Here is a 19,192-nt window from a genome sequence, read left to right as displayed (position 1 = left end):
GGGTAATAAAATCCATGGGTTAAGGTTAGTATGGGTCCAAATATCCGTATAGGGGCAAATTTCAACATTTGGATTACAGTTTTGTTCGATCTTTTAACGTTGCAATTTCCCATCGGATGATACGCGGTAGTGCGAGGCCACTTGAATCCCATTTTCCGACCCAAGTCTGCTTTCGCAATTTTCTCCCCGGCCGAATGTACCACTTCTGGAACGCCATGAACAGTTAACCATCTTTCGTATAGAAGTCTCGACGTTTCTTCTGTAGTTTACCTTTCATTGGCCAAGCCTGTGAGTATTTGGAAAATGTGTCAGTTACACCTCCGTGGTAATCATCATTCGTCAAACGCGGCATTTCATTCCTCATTAGGTCAGGGACCATCAGTTGTAAATCGAACAAACCCAAATTCTCAGAATCATTCACTCTATGTTTAACTGACCCCGCAAATGGTTTAAAGCTGGAATCGTATGCCTAATCTTCAAAAAAGGCCGTTCACCTGCTGCAATCCAATGGAATACCTCTGACAAATTCGGGCCAGAATTCTGCGTTGCACTCAGATTGTCATCTGCGTCCTTCAACTCTCGGCGGAAATATATCAGTCTCATCGTTCCCATTGGTATGTTATATTCTATCTTCTAAGTCCAAAGAAGCATCACATTTCGGAAGATGTCTTCGAACTGGCCTTCGATTGATTGCGCCTGCATTTCCATGCTTCACAAAGCGGTGATTGCTGTCTAAACGTTTACTATTTGATATACTTTGATGATTCAAGCACATTGACGGGGCTTTCAGGGGCGGGGACACTTCTAACGGCGACCGCCCTTCCTCATGCAAGTCGAAATCTGCGGTTCTGCGCTATGAATTGTTGCTATCGTGATCCAAATTTTATTCGCGGTTACGCCTATCGAAAGCGTCTCTAATTTCATAAAAACACGGGCACGTCGGGCAATCTCTTTTGAAATGTCCAATTAAATTTGATTACATTTAAAACATCTCGATCAATTCATCGGCCGTTGAGTATTTTAAATTGTTGGGTATCGCGTATCTGCATAATTTCGTTCATGATAGAATCTCTTTCGTCATTCAAACCGAAACTAGACTTTTCTGTTTTTGATGCATTAACGATCGCAATCTCACCATTCGGCTCAATGTCTCCGGTTTCCATAGATCAGGGGTGGGCAGAATATATTAGAATAAATCATTTTGCAATATAACTGTTACATTGATATATATATATATATAGTAGTTTGGGAGATGCGCTTTTGTGTAGTGTGACGCGAAACGGGCGTTTGGGCTATTGACTGCGACAACATCAGCAATATTTTTTACACAAAATACAGTCACAGTATTGGTGTTTAGCATGAGCAATATTCCATGGTATACCAAAACTAGCTTCAATTGATGCATCGGATACCTTGTCGAATGATATCATAAATTTCTGCTGTTTTTTTTAGTATTAATTTAAAGTAATTTAGTCTGTGTTTCCACAGTTGATTTACGAGGGTAGTCTCGTACGAAGGTTTGATTCGTTTCATGGTGCCAACATTGACTTTATTATGACTTATCAGCCTATGAGAGATTAATCACAAAAGTTTATCTTCTTGACTAGTATTCTTCTTCCCATTCTGACTTAACAACTCTGTTCACATCTTCGTATTTCGCTTCTTACTTGAGGACATATCGTACTGTAACTGAGACTAACTGCGAACGTGTCAACATACATTTGACCATTGTGACACAAGATTTCTCGCCACAACGTTTTTCATACTAAATCATAATTTGTTTTTTTCATTGATGTAAATTTTTTTATCGCCCAATAAATTTTAAAAAAAATGTTGCACTACAGTTTTCTCTCCAGTAAAACTTGGATAATAATAAATGCTAGCGAGATGAGCCGCAAAAAAACTCTGGCAAGTCGAGCCGAGGTTTGCCCACCGTTGCCATAGATAGTAACTTTCTAGCGGCTCCATGGAAATCTATGCGTCTTCCTTCGCTGGCGACAACAGGTTTTTGATATCACGATCTGACGGATCGGGGTAAGCCATATCACCGAGTTCGGTTTAATTAAAACTATACTCTTGGCTACTTCCATGCTCCCTCTGGATCCTATTAGAGAGTTCCTACCTCAACTTATGCAAACGCGATGGCGCAGATGCGCTTGACCGTATTCGCTCGATTATTTCGTCAGCTTCTAAGTCGTAAACATTTCCGCGACCATCTTTGATGTCCCACAAGTAATCAACATATGGTTTCTCAACTTTGGTGACGCATCCGCATTCCGCACCGGCGCAATAGGAATCGAATCCTCTCACAAATTCGTCAAAATCATTTCTGGTGAAATCTCTCCTGTGGAGATTATTGCGTTTTTACGAAATCAGTTAAATATAAATGTTTCCACTTATGTCTACTGTGTAATCGCTCAAACCACCATATTTTTCCAAGAACAGGATCCACATCAGGCTCTACATTCCTAACTTGAATATAATTATATATCCAGAAAGTGTCGCATGTGCCAGTGCAGATGATCAGTCAAATACAAAACACATTTTTATGGGTTACAAATAGTTTTATGGCTAATAGCGAAATATTTACCACCTCTAAATCTGGAAAAACTCCTCCAAATTGCAAAGCTCACGAGCATACTGATTTTGTATAGTATAAGCAGTTGATGAAAATGAAAGTCTAAAATCCGGCTGAAAAGTACAAAACGAATTGAATATTCAAACATATTAGAAGTTTTTTATATTCGAAGTGGTAGATTCCTGATTTTAGTATTTTAAAATATCTTCAATTCACAAATTGTCGAGTTTGAGACCTAAATTTGGCATCAACCAGATGTAAATAATGATTCTAATATTCGTGCTATTTCAAATATGATGAAAGCAAAGATATTCAGTATTGTTATTTTCCAAAAAAAACGTTGTTTACAGTTTAGAATACATCCCATATAGATTCAAAAATATTATTCGGAATAGTCAAGTATTTGGTTTCGGCCATCCCGCTGAAATACAAACTTCACTTCAAAGTCACGCCATTTAGCTGGATCAAATCAGGAGCAATTATTGTAAGACCAGACTCAACTGGAAGCTTTTGGTATCATCTTCTTATGACACTCGGATATGATAGAGCTAGATACAAGACTTTCCTTTTGTGGTGTACACTTCTGCTTCACAATTGAATGTAGATTTCTTTTTGTCATCGATTTTGTTTACCGGCCTTGTAAGATGATATTTATGACGTCATTATTGTTGCTTTATTTATGCCCCCTCTCTCTAACTGCGCTGCATTTTCCTTAGTGCTCTGATTTATGATGTCTATGTTATGTCTATGATATACCCAAGCATTTCTGAACAGTTGTGTGTTTAGCCACAAACAAACGGGTCTGTAAGTAATTTAGATAACCATGAGCAATGTTCAGCTGCGTTGGTAGAGGTTTAAATAAACCCAATCTTGCACATCACATAAGCTAGCAAGCTTATGATACAGATGATCCAATACCATTTGTAGAAATTAGCAATTTGGTATAAACGACACTTAAACATAATCTACAGAGAATTATACTTCTCATCTGTAAAAATTTTAGGTATGAGACCACGAACTCCGGTATTTGATCAATATACATATTGATCTCCATTTCAGAATGCCATATTAAAATTTTTAAAAAATACCTCAAAGAATATGTGACATGACTTTTTGTCGAGCTGGGTACAAGGTACCGTATTTCTGTATTCAAACTTATTGAGCCTTTAGGATTAACACACTGCAGTGGCGGCGCGTCAATAGGGCCAACCGGGGCAATGCCCCGGTTGTTATTTCGGTATAATAAAAAATATTCGAAAAATACCTCAATATCGGTTGCACAGACTGTCTACAGTCTACACTAGCCATATTCTCCCGACATGGTTCGTTTTTCGCTCGCAAAGCCTTCGCCGAACGTCGACGGGGCGACGCCGATTTTGCCCCGGTTGCTCATTGTATATCGTATTCTCTCTTTTATCTTCCACTCGCCGCGTTTGTCTCGTTTGTTTTCTGTTTCTTTTACTGAATCATCGGGGCTAGCCCCGAAATTATGACGACACAATGCCGACGTTTCTTACAACAACGTGTTAACATATTCACGCATTCCTTCTCGTTCGTTGGTTGCTTGAAGAGTTGATTGTTTCCTCGCCTTCGTTTTTGTCGCTTGTTCCGCTATTTGAATCAGTTAGAGACCTTTAGTCCATTTGCTTTCGATTTTAAACTATGTCTATATTTATTAATCCCTTGACTTGGACCGGTTTTAAAGACACTTTCTTATCGTTAAAAATTGTCGCTTTTGCCGATTGGTTGTTACCGATGGAATGGTTTTTATACTCATAAAGTGATGGGAGAACTTACAGCGCTCATCCTGTCCCCGTAGATGGGGGTGACTTGGTCCCGCAGTAGCTTGCCCCGGTTGTCAAAATGACCACGCGCCGCCACTGCGTGCACTGCATACCGAAGACGGCATATCGGGTCCGCAAATTCTCCACATCCCACAACTATCTGTCGACATATGTACGTCTTGTGCCTCGGGGACATCGATAAATGGTAGAGTGAGTTCGGAGCCAAAATTTCCAAACGTGAATGAGAAACGCTGTTATAAATTCGACCCTTTCTTATCTCTTTTGTCGATTGGCCAACTTATCTCTAAAAATATCGCAATTTCTTGCATTGTATATTTTCAGCAACAAAAAGTATAGATATCTACTGTCAGTCAGATCATTCAAAACGGAATTTTCGACCCACTCCCCCTTTGGACCGCATGGCTGCCCGTTAAATAAAAATGCAAAGTCAATACGATAAAATCATATCCAATTTCAGGCGTAACTTAATTTATTATTATACAATTTTTACCGGATTCTTCTATAGTATAGAATCTATACAATAATACCTAACGTTGAAGTTATACGAAATGAGAGCGTTATTATCCTAATTTTAAAATTCCCATGGTTTCCACAAGAAAATAACGACGGAAATTACCCATAAATTATACATATATATATTGTTCTTCAAATACCTTTACAAAATTTTGTACTGTGCGTGACAGTTAGGGTTGCCAACTATGAAAAGTTTCAATAAAGGACATAGATTACCGTCATCATTTATTTTGTAACTTGCAAGAAAGAACAATATAAAACAATGAAATAAAAATTATATAGAAACTAAAAAGATATATTAAAAAAATCTTCATATTTTTTTCATTTAATGTTTATTTAACATTGACCCAAACAAGCTCTAACTTTGCAGTTGCATAAGTTTATATTTCTTAAAGTTATATTTCTTCTGACTCTTTGCTGACTTCAGGAATTGTGGATCATTTTTTATTTTTTCCGAAAATTTACGACAGTTATTCAGTTCAGTTATTGAACCAGAATTTACTCAAATCTTGGGAGTGTTGCCATTTTCGGAAAATTAATGTAAAATATTTGAAATGTTAATAAAATTGTTATTTCTTTGGCTATTTGAGCCGGACCAAAGCGAAATTAAAAAGAATAGATAAAAGCTTGCAAATACATGAACGGAGGCGATTTTTTAAGAACGGAACCATATCAAATATAGTACTATGACTATCGGGCAAAACGACGTTGGAAAGAATAAAGGACAATTAGCATATTTTCTAAATGCTAAAAAGGACAAGGACCAAGAAGTTTAAACGAAGAATTGTCCTTTGAAATGAAAGACGGTTGGCAACCCTAGTGACAGTTTAAGTCAAACAATGCACTATGATAGAATTAATAAAGCCGTGGTAAATTTCTTTATATAAAAAAACTTTATTGAATTATTTTACAAATCGAGCAATCAAAATTGGTCGTTTTTAAAAACATCAACTCGGGTCATTAGATCTTTTGTTGGAAGAAGAATTTCTCCTCCCATTTTTGAGGCAAAGAAATAAGAAAACGCAATAAATTGCTGCAGAGATACTCGCGGTCAGACTGAGAACAACAATGCATATAGATAAGTTAAAAAATGCGCAATCACTATTTTTATATATAGGGTTACAGACCTCCTTCATTTGTGAGGCAAGCCATGCAGAGATAGACATAGTAACTATATAAAATACAGAATATAATCCAAAGTAGACGAACTCGACAAAATTTCCAGGAAATTTGTTCGGTAAGAGTTTCTCGCACTTTTCCACTGTGATGAACAATATGTGTACTGACATGGTGACGACGGAAAACACAGCATCAAATATAATAAAAGAAATCTTGCTCCAATCAATCTGTAAACTTTTATCTACCAATATTCTCACTTTTATCATGTAAACGAAGATTGATATCATAATTGCTATTGATATAAGTAGTTGAATGAGCTTGCATATTCCAATTGGTGTTTTGAAAGAGCTGCAGTTCGCCATTAAATTCTAGTTTTCCGTTGCAATATTTTACCTGTATTCAAAACAATTAAATATATATTACAATGGATCGATGACGCGTTGACTTTTACATCACATTTGTCGCAATCAAATTTATTTGTTGCATTCAACTTAATTTGTTTAACTCACTATCGAATTTTCGCAGCCCTAAGTCAACTTTAGCCAGCACTTACTAAGTTTCAAATGCTTCAGTTCGCCACTCATCTCAGTCACTGAAAGCCAATGCAACGAAGGTCTAATTTGGAGTACCGTATATGATTTTACACATATATACTATTGAATGCCACCGTAAACGCACTCTGCCCAATGGCGATGCCAATATCGATTACAACAGTGGTTCTCAACCTTTTACTGACCGCGTACCACTTTACTGTTTTTTTACTCAGGCCGCGTACCACTGGAAAAGCCATTTTTTGGCGCGGCGAACAATGGCACAAGACACGCGCTATTGGAGTATTTTATAATGTGGCTCTACATCCTCAGTGACCTAATTCGCGAGACGGACGAAAACATGCCCATCTCGTTTCGTTCGTGGGCAATAGCAGGCTATCTCTAAAGACGTTTCTCCGACCTATGACCCCAGAATATACACAATAAAAAACACTTTGAACAGTAATGATGGTAGCTAATTCCCTGACAGCAACCAAAAATACAACGCAAAAATAACTGCAATTGCACTGTACTGAAACAATAGTATCAGCCTACTGTCCAGCATAAAAACATCCAACAAATCCCCATCCCGCAGTCACAAAACCACAAACAAACATCCCTGATAACCCACTGGAGACCAGAGGCACTCCCACAGACACCCATGAACAGAATCCAACCGAAAACCAACCACACTGTACCGATACCAACCACAGCACACGCTAACAGGATACCAAAAGGACAGATCGACAGTGTCACAGCGCCCTCAGTGTTAAAAATACAAAATATAGCAATAATATCACATGACATCATTTAACAGATAAAACAAGGGTCGTCACACGTGTTTGAAACCCTCATTTTTATTAAAATTAATCAACCATGTGCCGCTCACAGGCACTGATAGCTTAATTTAGATTAGTCTATCGCAGCATTTGCGAGATTCATTTTTGAGTACAGCAACTAAATTAATGCTCCTTTGAAGACATAATGACAATTAGGATATTTAATTCACAACTATTTTTTTGAAACGCAACTGAAAACTGACAAATACCACGCAAAACTACAAAAACTAGGCAATGTTTACTGATTGTTGCTGGTTACGGAAATAAACAAGGAAATGGATCCAAGCAAAACTACAAAAACGAGGCAATGTTTACTGATTGTTGCTGGTTACGGAAGTAAACAAGGAAATTGATGCCCGGGGAAACATTCATGGAGGCCGTTCAGCGAATACATACAGTATGGAAAATAAAGCGTTGTCGGCATATTTTGGCCAACTCAAAAGTTAATTGTTGCCATAATTTAAAGCTGCTCGTATACCACTTGATCATCTTCCGCGTTCCACTAGTGGTACGCGTACCACAGGTTGAGAACCACTGGGTTAGAACATCGCGAATGAATGTATTAACGTTTGCCTAATTGTACTTATTGTGGAATTCCCCTTGTCGCCGACAAATATTTGTAATAGAAAGCGTGGTACACCCACTCTTGGATTTTGACCCGAAAAAAAACTTTACACTAATTTGAAGTATGATAAAATAGAGGCAACAATATAGTCACGTCTCGCTATCATGATTGATTCGATAATTATCATGGCAGTTTGGGCGCCTTGATTACAAATAAATATTGTCATAGGTATTTAAGAGGAATAAACAATGAAGGAAGTAAATTAAAGGTGAGTTTGAAACTTGAACTCGTAAATAATTGGGGCGTGACTACATCATCAACAGACTACTCGTAACGATAAGCCGTTATGAAAATTCATGCCTAAATCATTCAAAATGTGTGAAATGCACTGGTATTTTCACATTTATACTGATATGACATTGTACGAAATATGATCACAGAGTCCCATGTTCCAATCATTAGGCTATTTCTTTATTGTGTATATAAATAGGATTGATGAATGCATCGCCAATTTTTATTATATAGCACCTATATACTTGATTGTTTCTGGGCAACAATAGTGTGTGAGTAGAAACGAAGCACGGAATCTAAATGCCAACACAAACTGTGTAAAATGTATCTTCAACAGCACAGGGGAGACCGGAAAGTTCAGAGATTTCGATTAGAAACTTATTGATTTGATGGAGAGAGAAAAATATTAACTTTTGGTAACGAAAATTATAATACCAATGCCATCATATTAAAAATGAATGCCGTATTACGAATTAATGTAAAACACCAGGCTTTTAGTATATATAGAATTATTTTAAGAGTAAAACATTATTTTGACATTTCCCCCCAAATTTTCAGTTTTATTTTTCTATATTTGGATCCATGCATCTGAAACAAATAACTGGCTAACTTACCCCCAGACGCTTTGCCGTGGTTCGCCATATGATATAGCCGACTTATTAACTTTTCCTCTCCCCCGAAATAATTATGTAAATTCTATCTTATTCATTGAATCCTATCTGCATTTTTCAAAAACATTTTTATTAAAGTTCACCATTCCAAAACAGAATGAGGGAACAGTACAACGTTCACGTTTGCATTCTATCGCAATTAAATGTCAGCGGTGCTTTCCAACTACCGCTGAACTATCTACCGAACACATCTATTCAGGAATTTTATACAGTTCTTCAGAGAGTATTGAATGTTCGAAATGAAATGCAAACCAGGAGTTTCAATCAATAACTCAGAATTCAACGTATTGATGGGGGTAGCTCTTACTACTGCAACATCGTGTCACAACATGGATTTTAAAATGATTACCACTTTAGGAATGTTGTTATACTTAAACATTGAAGATCATTGTTATCGTTGAAGGGACTTATTTCATTTTGTTTCTTACAAAACTATGATGTCGTAATCCAATTTGTTTTGTAGTGCTTCACGCTCATGGAATTAAATTCTGTACAACAGGGGTGGCCAACCTGCTTTCTACCGCGATTGACTAAAATCTTAAAAATAGCTCGCTCGACTGATCGGTAATAAGGTCATAAACAAAAATATATGAATACTGAATACGCAGATAACCTCACACACGCATACAAAAATTCCACCGCTGCCAATAAGCTCGGCCTTGCGGGCGCATTCTCAATGAAATTGCCACAAAAATTTGCATTTTTTATATTTTATTCAATTTGTTAATGTGAATATATAATTGTACAAACTTTTTCATCCTTAATTTTAATCAAAACGAAGCAAAGGAATGGCTGGACGCCGATGTAGAGCTACGTTTGCAGAAACTTTTTTGATGCCTCGTTTGCATCTTTACAAAACAGCAGCAAAATTCCCACTAAAGTTAATTGTGTTTGTATACAATTTGGCATGTAGCTAAATGTTTTTTCATGTGAGATGTTTTCTGTGTGCCGTTTTTACGCATAACAGGTGCCCAGCACTGCATTTGATTACGCAAATATATTATGGTAATATTTTATGTTCCACTCATTTCAATTTTAGACCAGCATTATTTGATAGTTTTTCTTCATTTAAAATGTTTTCTGTGTGCCTTTTTGCCTCCTGGTACACATACTATGTTCCGGTGTCCGTCATCTTGGTTCACATACTTCGTGAGTACCGCGAAAGTTTGGGTATTTCCGAATAATTGTAGTTCCTTACATGTCGTTAGATTTCAGTGGTAGCTCATACAAAGCCTACTTCAGGGCGAACGGCGTAAATAAGTGCCCTATATATGAAACTAGTAAACACGATCGAATTATTGTTTTTTGAGAATTAGGAAGTTTTGAGTCATTTTATCGTCATTGAAAGTCTGCGATTCCGACTCTTGGAGTTACAAATCATGTGATAAAGCGTAAACCTTGCAAACTTTTAAAGGTGAAAAATTAAACGTGTTTTATGTTCATGAATCGCGGTATTTCAATGCATTTCTACGTCTGATATGTCAATTTTTGGAATTATAATAAGGGTTTTGATTCAAATTATAATCAGAATACCTTATGATTTATTTAGTGTTGAATTTGCGTTGCGCTGTTTGAACAGAAAGTAAATAATTGACGTGAACTTCCGCGATTTTTTTAAACGATATTAATCTCCTATAACCATGTGTGTTTTGGAAATGCGATACTTTGAAATCATGGTGTCATCTATGAACAATGAAACGGAAATTTAGTTCAAAGATAGCTGGAATTGCACAGGAAGTATTGAGAATATTGTGTGGTTCTCAGCGCCATATGCTATTGCTATACCAGCGGTTTCCAACTTTTTTAAACTGGCGGACCGATAAAATTAGATAAAATGTACTCGCGGGTCGGCAAAAAATTGAAATGAATGGAACATGATATAATAACATATATTAACGTAATAAATCCAATGGCGGGCACTCACTATGCTTCTAGGTAAAAAGGCACACAGAAAACATTTTAAATGAAGAAAAACTATCAAATATTGTGCTGGCAATTGAAATGGGTGGAACATAAAATGATACCATAATATATTTGCGTAATAAAATGCAGTGCTTGGCACCTGTTATGCGTGGAAACGGCTTAAAACTAAGGAAGATGATAATCTGAATTGCAATGAATTGAAATAAAGTTAAAATAGAGTTTATGTCGGTTACTCACTGTTGAATCAGGCAATAATTACATACTCGGGAGTTGGAAATATTAGTGATTATTGTTGTGTTAGGCAACGTGCCCTTTTCCTGAACCCCACTCCCATTTCTTTTAAATATTTACTAAGTCGAAAATTTGCCGCATAATTTTAGTACTATGATTTTGAATTAAATTGGTTCCGGGACGAATCAAGCAGGCGCGGCCATACTGTTTCATACAACATTTTTGTGAGAAATCTTCTTCCATGTGTGAGAATTATCGCGTCAGTTTTATCCCGATTCCCACTAACATAATTGGAATTAAATCTTATTTTGTGGCAAATGAGACCCAACACTCGCCGGTGTGTTTGGAATTTTAGGGGGGTGTTCATCTCCTATGGGGATGATCTGGGGAAATCACTGCACTCCATCAGACATTGAACAGCTAGTTGCCAGTAAATAAAGGAAGCTGTCGCATTAATTGAATACTTTCTTTTTCCAATAAATGAGCACTGAAGGGTGCATTGGGGGTAAACCTAGTAATCTAAGTAAAGTGCTAAAGAGTTAAGAACCGCTGCTATGAAGTGATATAGTGGGACTCAGGTTAGATTCCCACACAGGGTAGATTTCCTACAAAAATATTGTTCGCGTGTGTTTGATACATGGGTGGACCGATTACGGCCCGCGGTCCACCGAAGTGTTTCATCCGCCCACTTGTGTCTGCTTAAATTACGACACTAGTTTTTATAGATATAAAATTTCGTTGAAAATTACGTCATAATAATCCCGATTGTTACATTGTGCTTATTATATAAACGTTAGCCTAGTTGTGGTAAATAAACAGTTTTTATTTATAGTTTTTCCCGTGGAGTTACGAGCCTCTGATTCAGTAACTAAGTTCAATTTTGGTAGCTCTTGGCCCACTTGGAAAAGTAATTGCCCACCCCTGGACGTCAGCCAATGATTTTGAAATCGGGGTACCGAATGACGTGGGGATACTTCTGACATACTATGAATATTCAAAAATATAGAAAAAAGTTTTTGTGGGAATAAACGGAAAAGCTGCATAATCACTTCTATTTTTAACTCCCGTGTGTGTGATCATTGCCTGATTCATTATTGAGTAATTACCAGAAACACTATTTAAACTTTTAGAATCCATGTTACTAACTCTCTCTGTTAGAATTGTCTTTGTCACATGTATTTCCGGGTTATGGACATCAACTCACTGTTTTGGGCGGCGCGATGGCCAAGCTGTTGAAGCGTCCGACTTAATATATATTATACTAAGCTTGTTCATGTCTTTCGCTCTGAATAAGGCCCTTCACATGCGTCCACTCATATTTGAGGAATTACAATTATTTGATAAATTTTTTCGGTTCGGCATTGTCGACCCGATTTATTACACTCTGAGTAAGGTGGGGCAGAGACGTGTCAAACTTTTCTGCTGCCCGGGGCAAGTTTCTGATAATGATGCCCTTTAATCCAAACTTCAATTTGTGAGATAAACAAATTATAGATGTTGTTGTACATGAGAATAAATGAATTAAAGATCAAGCAAGAGTGAAATATTCGTTTTATTATTAATTGAATTAATAAATCATCAAACTCAATCATATAACGTGCTGCCCGGGGCGCCATTTATCTGGGCTATGTTATTAAATTTACTCAACATCAGACGCGATCGACTACCTGAGACGTGGCGATCGACCGGTCGATCACGATCGACGTGTTGGCCACCACTGCTGTACAACAACATTTAACTTTGGACAAATAGTTCAGCCTAAAACAGAACAGTTGTCATCAGATCCAACGCCTCCAAAAACTATTTTGTTCTCTTGCTCGCCATCCAATAACGTTCATGATAAACACGCATGGGCCTAGCCTTTGGGCGCTGTTGGGGTGCGGGTCAACTCACTTTTGGAATGTGTAAAAACGACGACTAATTGGCTCGACTCGCCACGCGCCTAATAAGCGCACAAAACTTTCTCCGGATGCCGTCAAGTATAAGCAACGTGATTGTGACCAAATAGTGCGATTTACGTACCTTTCCACGACCTTTGACCCCCGTAACATTCTTCCTGTACTATACCATTGCAAAATTTTTGGTGCTTATTTTAAGAGTGGTTTTGCGAGTTGGCGCCTGGGAAATGGGGTATTTTTGTTTGAAATTATCATTCTGATTCATTCATTCAACAATCTGTTTTTTGAAAGTACCGGTAAAGAATTTTAGCCTAGTCTATCGCCGCCATTTCTACACTAATTTTCGATTACTGCAATTAAACTGAAGACAAAGTGATCATTGAATTATTTGATATATATTTAGATATCCGAAACACTACTAAAAATTAACGAATAGATTTCAAAAACGCGAAAACGAGGTAATGTTTACGACGACGCCTGAAAATCTGTCTGAGCGAGAAAAGTGTCTGAACGGATGCGAAATACGTCACTCTTTACACCTTGCTGATTGGCCAATGTCAAGGCCAAGTAAACAAGGAAGTCGACGGTCGGGAAAACATCCATTCAGTCCGCAATTTCCATTTGAAGCCCTTGTTTCTGGCGAATCCTGAAATATTTAGTTTCGATTTCTAAAAACCTTTTGTCGCACACATAGCAATTTTTAGAACATCAGTTCCCTTAGAAACTCGCGTTTTGCGGCCTCCGGCCAGACCACCTGTTACAGTCAAATCTGGCAATTACAAATTTCGGCGCTCCGGGAGTATGTGTACCAAGATGACGCACAACCTTAACCCTAACTGGTTACACATACTATGTTTAGGTTGCGCCATTTAGTTCACATACTTCTGGAGCACCTAAATCCCCCCCCCCCCCGAAATTTTGAAAATTCCTGGCTAAGCCCCTGTAAACACGATGTGGACGATTGAATCGTTTTGCTGAATTTTTTTTTTTTTTTGCGGGGTTGTGAGAAAATACCCGTTCTTCGCCACTGGCCCTATCGATTTCAAATTTTTGATACTAGCTATAGGAAGTCGATAGCAGCTGATTATATTCGTTTTCAATTGTACAATTTAATCGTACGATTACCACTATCTGATCTAAAATGTATCTGTTTTTCATAAATCACGGACACACCTTCATACAATAAATTGGTAAAATCATCTGAAATTTTGCTCATATTACGGTGACATATTGGTGATTAGACTATCGTGACTTTATTTGTTAGCATTGCTGTATTGCTACATATCGCAACAATGTATTAATTTGTTTTAAAAATAATAATAGTCAGCAAACCAACTGACAAAAGCTCGGTCGCCATTACGCAAGAACACGCAAGTGGGCTAGTTCACAACCGTGTTCATCTATTTTTATTCTCGAACACTGCTTTGGCTTATATTTATAAAATATATTAGCAATCTATGGAATTTATATAGACTAAATAAAACTAAGTTAGGTCTTAAAATATGTGAAAAATACTGTCTTTAAATAAAAATATTTAAAACCACGACATGTCTTATAAAACGAGGGGAACACTGCATTGAATAAGTGGAATACGAGAGTTCACACAATCGAAAGTTTGATAAATAAAAGAGAAAAGATGAAACGAGTTTGAATGAGATAGAACGAGTTCGAGATAAATGAGCGAGAGAATTGATGCGAGCTATCATCTGCATCGTCAACAGGCCACTTTGTGTAGTTATTGGACTTTCCACTGTACGAGGAGCTTAATTAGCTTGGATCGGACTAGCAAACTATATTTACTGTCCAAGAACATGAGAATTGCACTGTTCAATGTCAAGGTTAACAACCAATTCATTGCGAGGCAACGAAAATTTATTTATGAAAGCGCTCACACCCTTGAAACAAATAGACCGTGGTCAATTTTTTTCAACTTCCTAGAGCTTTTTTCGATAACTTGAACGAAATAAAAAGGTTGGAACATGACCTAGAAGTTAAGCCCGATATTTATGACACTTCTTGACCAAACGTTTTCAAATTTAATATATTTCTTTGATGAGATGCTATCTATGAACATTTTTTTCAAAATGTAATTTTGCTTTCATTTACAAATATATATAAACTTCCTTCGGATTCAGTAATGTCATAAGTTCCTCAAAGGAAGTATTATCATCTTCTCAATTTGTATGTAACGGTTTTAGTCTCTATGCACTTTCACTTATCATGCCGTAATTATATTCTTTTGATCATAATTTAATACCTGGGCAATATAAAAATATAGTCTTCAATTTGATACCAAAACTTTCAATTAAACTAGAGTTACAAATACTAATTTACTTAATGTTCTCATTTTCTATTTAAATATTAGTTTATCTCCATCTGTTAGCGTTATTCATGCAATATTCGGGTTAGAGGTATGAACTTAAATATAAAATGGCGCTTAAACGTCCAACAATGTTTAAAGCATGTATATGGTCAAATTATTATACTATACCACACTCTCACAGCTTATTTTATCAGTTGGGTATATTTCGAATGGTACTGTTTATGAGAGATATTCTTATCTGCGTTCATGTTCATCTTATTAGAATTAGAAATTATAGTAACAAATTTATTTTAGTGATCTTTATTTAAATTGTATCAAGTTATTTTATTGTTTGTTGTAACTTTATGTTGTTAATATTACTTGATCAACCGAAATTTTTCAAAAATTCATTCTTCGGGCTATCAGTAATATTTTATGCTAAGGAATTTAAAATAAAAAGCTACCAAATTGATTAATTATTGATTCTTGATAACTTATTGTATTAGGTGTGGTCCCAATCGTCATTTTAATGGCGTAGAGGGCTGGACTGTCATATATAGAAAGCAGGTTGGATATATTGAGCTATACAAGATGTGCACTGCCGACTACAATCGCGTACAAGCTATTTACAATATTAAATTCCCATCTTAAATTTCTTCCTAAAAAATTGTTATCAAAGTAAATTTTTATGTACAGATATTTTCACAAATATAATACATTTTCACAAATATAATACATTTTCGACAATATCGCAGAAAGATTAAACACCCCTCGTTTCAATATGATTGGGCCGATAAATGGATCCCATCTTGTATACAAGATAGTAACGAAAACAAAAAGTAGTTTCAGTTTTGCGTGTTGTTAAGTACTCCAGCAGCTTTGAATTTAAAGAATGTTTTCTTCTAATTGAAGTCTGATTTTCTTTTTTCTTTATGTGTATCTCTAATTATTAATGTTTATCGACAAGTAGGCCACTGACTAGTGTTACGACATAGTGGTGACTTTATCTTCAACAACTGTGATTTACATATAACGGGCGAAGCTTTGGCATACACGACTGATCACAGTCACGCTCAAATGATATTAAATAAGGAAGGGAGATTTGGCTTTCTGCTTGCCTACGTTAAGCCAGGGTGACCACCTTATTTGCTATCACGGGCCATTTTATCAGTTACCGCTGACTAAGCGGGCCTCACAACTTTTTAGTTATACCATTAAGTTTGCGACGAGGGCCGAATATTCCAAAGTGGAGAGGAAAAATATTTTTCTTTCTCGCGCATTTCAAAACCAGTTTGCTTGATATGCTAGGTACTCACCGCAGTTATTAAGGTGTTTAAAGTTAAACGTGTCATTGCAAAAACGAAATTCGACCTCGAGACCGCGGGCTGCGCCACTGCTCATCTGTGCGACAGTGTAAAACTTAAAGTGTGCATGTTCGAAAGCACAAATTGCCGTGAGCAGCTCTATCTAATTCTTAAAGATATTACACTAAGATTAAATTTCGTACCCGCTTGACAGATCGTCAATTGGACGACGTACTGCGGGGAAACGAAGGTGCCGCTTTGGCCAGGGCACAGAAACAAGAGCATCCTTTACACTGTTAATAAGTAAATAAAAACATGTATTGTTTGATAAAATATATGAAAGAGGCAACATACACGCCTCATTTTGGCAGCCTTTTAACACAGCAATAGAAGGTGCGAGTGCGCCATAATTTGAAGTCATTTTTGGCTATTGTTTATAAGCGAAAATTAATGCAGCTACCGGAAAAGTGGATATATGGCCCGCAAGTACATAAAGTTTGCCGACCACTGGTTTATATGATCACGTGATAAAAGTTTTTGACAAGAATGCTATATGGATATATATACAAGTTATATGGACAGTGGGTTTGGTAGCTGCGCAAGATGATGTCAATTATGTTGAAAACTAGTTCTTTTGATGTTATTAAATATCTCTCGCCTGAATGAAAATTGGGATTTTTTTTGTATCAAGATAGTTGAGAACTGTTTTAGATGAGAATTAATGTACAATGGCATACTTAAGAATGTCGCCTGTTCGCGGACAATACTTTTAGTGCAAATATCGTTTGATAATTGAGCTAAGTCGACTGTCATAAAAATATATTGTTATGAACCTTTAGGTTTAATGCATTAAATTTTAAGGTGCAATGTTCTTGGTTAATTAGAATGATTATCTCGGCCATGCGAATGGATTTACTTGACAATTTTTTTCAACATTCAATATTAAGGGTAACTTAGTAAAAGCAGCTTGACAAATATTTGTTAGTTATAACTTACTTGTTGCCAAGTCCCAGCATGAGAAGAACCAAAATTGTTGTTTTCATCTTTCCTGTTGTTTGTCTCAGTTTGATTCGACGAAACTGTGATTTACAGTGAGAAATGACGGCTTTTTATACACTTCTATATCCGATATTTTGAAAAAAGTTAACAATAGTCTTCCTCGTGACGACACATAAAAAATAATACTGCATTGAATTCCGTGGAATTCCCCTAATCAAATTCTGATAATCGATTCCAATAAAACTGATGATAATGACATCCACATATAGAAATTTGGAAGTTCGTGAACGGTATTTGGTAAATTCAATTCATCATCTTTATAACGGACATTATGAGCCATATTGGTGGATATAGGATATCTAAATGAGGTATTTTTTTAATACAATTTTGGAGGATATACAATCACAATTTGTCCTGAAAAGAGGTGAGCTGTGACTGGTATCACATGGGTTTATATCAGGGGTCGCAAACTGCGGCCCGCGAACGAATTTTTTGTGGCTCTCGAACGACTTGTAATTCATAAATCAAAAATTGATTCTAAATGTATTGTATCTACATGGATTTATTTGGGAACAAGTGCCGCTTGTTTTATAGCAAGTAGTGTCAGTTGTATGTCGTTTACTTGATGATTACATCGTTTACTTGATGATTACATCCTTGGTTGTAATTATATGTTAAGTTTATCTCGATTTTCAAACTTTGAAAATGTATGGGAAACGGGGGAAAGTTTGCGACGAGCACCAAACATTCCGAAGTGACAAGGAAAAACATTTTTCTTTCTCGCGCATTTCAAAACCAGTTTGCTTAATATGCTTGGTCAACATCGCAGTTATTAGGGTTTTTAATGTTAAACGTGTCATTGCAAAAACGATTCGATTGCAAATTTGATCTCGAGCTGGCCACTGCTCATCTGTACGACAGTGTAAAACGTGAAGTGTGCACTTCGAAAGCACATATTGCTGTGAGCAGCTCTATCTAAAAGGTATTACACTAAGATTAAGCAACAACATCCTCCACATTGTTGATAAGTAAATAAAAACATTTGTTGTTTGATAAAGGTATATCAAAAAGCAACATACACGTCTCATTGTGGCATCCTTTTAACACAGCAATAGAACATGCGGGTGCGCCATAATATGAAGTTAAATTTGGAGATTGTTTATAGGCGGAAATTAATGCGGCCGCATGCTACAGGAAAAGTGGATATTTGGCCCGCAAGTACATAAAGTTTACCGACCACTGTTGTATATGATAAAAGGTGATGTGAACGTTCAAGATGTTGACTATAAAAGTACTATTGAATATACAGTCTGAAATAATTCCGTCTTCTATCATTGCTTGGTGAGATAACCACTTTGTTAAACAACAGTCTGAACGACGGTAAAACTAGTTTGGTAAATGTTGATGTCTGCATATTGAGGTTGTAAAGCCCCCTTACTTTTCTAGTAGAATCATTATCAGAATTTGTGTGATCAATAAATTTAATATAATCACTGAATTTGAATAGCGTTTAAGATACTGACACATTCGGCAGTTATCGGGCCATTCAGTCTGCCAGTGGGCTTCAGAATCATGACAAAGTTTCTATTAATTTACACGTGATCCACCTTCCTTTGCAATCATG

At 36.6% G+C, this 19,192-nt stretch overlaps 1 long non-coding RNA gene across 1 annotated transcript; it reads right to left on the bottom strand.

Moving 5' to 3' along the window:
• Positions 1-5,133: 5,133 nt before the first annotated feature.
• LOC144425727 (uncharacterized) lies at positions 5,134-17,700 on the bottom strand. The gene is made up of 2 exons (XR_013477600.1): positions 17,566-17,700; positions 5,134-6,408 (listed from the first exon to the last, which is right to left on the bottom strand). It is a non-coding gene; the product is annotated as an uncharacterized LOC144425727 (long non-coding RNA).
• Positions 17,701-19,192: the final 1,492 nt, after the last annotated feature.

The sequence above is a fragment of the Styela clava genome, chromosome 8 (assembly GCF_964204865.1).
Source record: "Styela clava chromosome 8, kaStyClav1.hap1.2, whole genome shotgun sequence".
Classification (NCBI taxonomy): domain Eukaryota; kingdom Metazoa; phylum Chordata; class Ascidiacea; order Stolidobranchia; family Styelidae; genus Styela; species Styela clava.
The sequence above is the reverse complement of the archived record's forward strand: the minus strand, read 5'-3'. Positions and strand labels throughout refer to the sequence as shown.